Genomic DNA, 344 nt, shown 5'->3' with positions numbered 1-344 from the left:
AAGCACAATAAAATGTAACTAAAAAAATAAAATGTAACATAACATTAAACCCCCCCTTGCCTGGGGCTCACAGTGACACCACACTGTGCAAATGTATCATGGTCTAAGCCTAGTAAGCTCAGCTAGAACAGCCCAGTGTCAGCCACACAGCGAGCAATAAAGTTGCCTCATCTTGAATCCCGTTTCCAACGAATGAGCTGGACGGTGCCAGAAAGAGGAAGTGCGCGCGCCGCCTGCTGGGAGGCGTAGTGCGCAGAGGCCAGGGCGGGGACTACAGCTCCCAGAGTGCAGTGCGAGGAGTAAACAGGAGCAGCAGGAGAGGTGAGAAGTGGAGGTGAGTGCAG

At 52.3% G+C, this 344-nt stretch overlaps 1 protein-coding gene across 2 annotated transcripts in view; it reads left to right on the top strand.

Moving 5' to 3' along the window:
• The first annotated feature begins 299 nt into the window (after nt 1-299).
• Nucleotides 300-344, top strand: part of CDIP1 (cell death inducing p53 target 1) — an 8,540-nt gene continuing 8,495 nt past the window's right edge. Inside the window, exon 1 of one of the 2 annotated variants that reach the window (XM_018568022.1) lies at nt 300-321. The gene's annotated coding sequence lies outside the window, so the exon portion shown is untranslated. Of the gene's footprint in view, nt 335-344 lie in introns of both variants that reach the window. The other variant, XM_018568021.1, reaches the window with a different exon arrangement.

Source organism: Nanorana parkeri, unplaced genomic scaffold (assembly GCF_000935625.1).
Source record: "Nanorana parkeri isolate BGI_ZX_2015 unplaced genomic scaffold, ASM93562v1 scaffold1127, whole genome shotgun sequence".
Classification (NCBI taxonomy): Eukaryota; Metazoa; Chordata; class Amphibia; order Anura; family Dicroglossidae; genus Nanorana; species Nanorana parkeri.
Note: the sequence above shows the minus strand (reverse complement) of the source record. Positions and strands in the feature narration are given on the sequence as shown.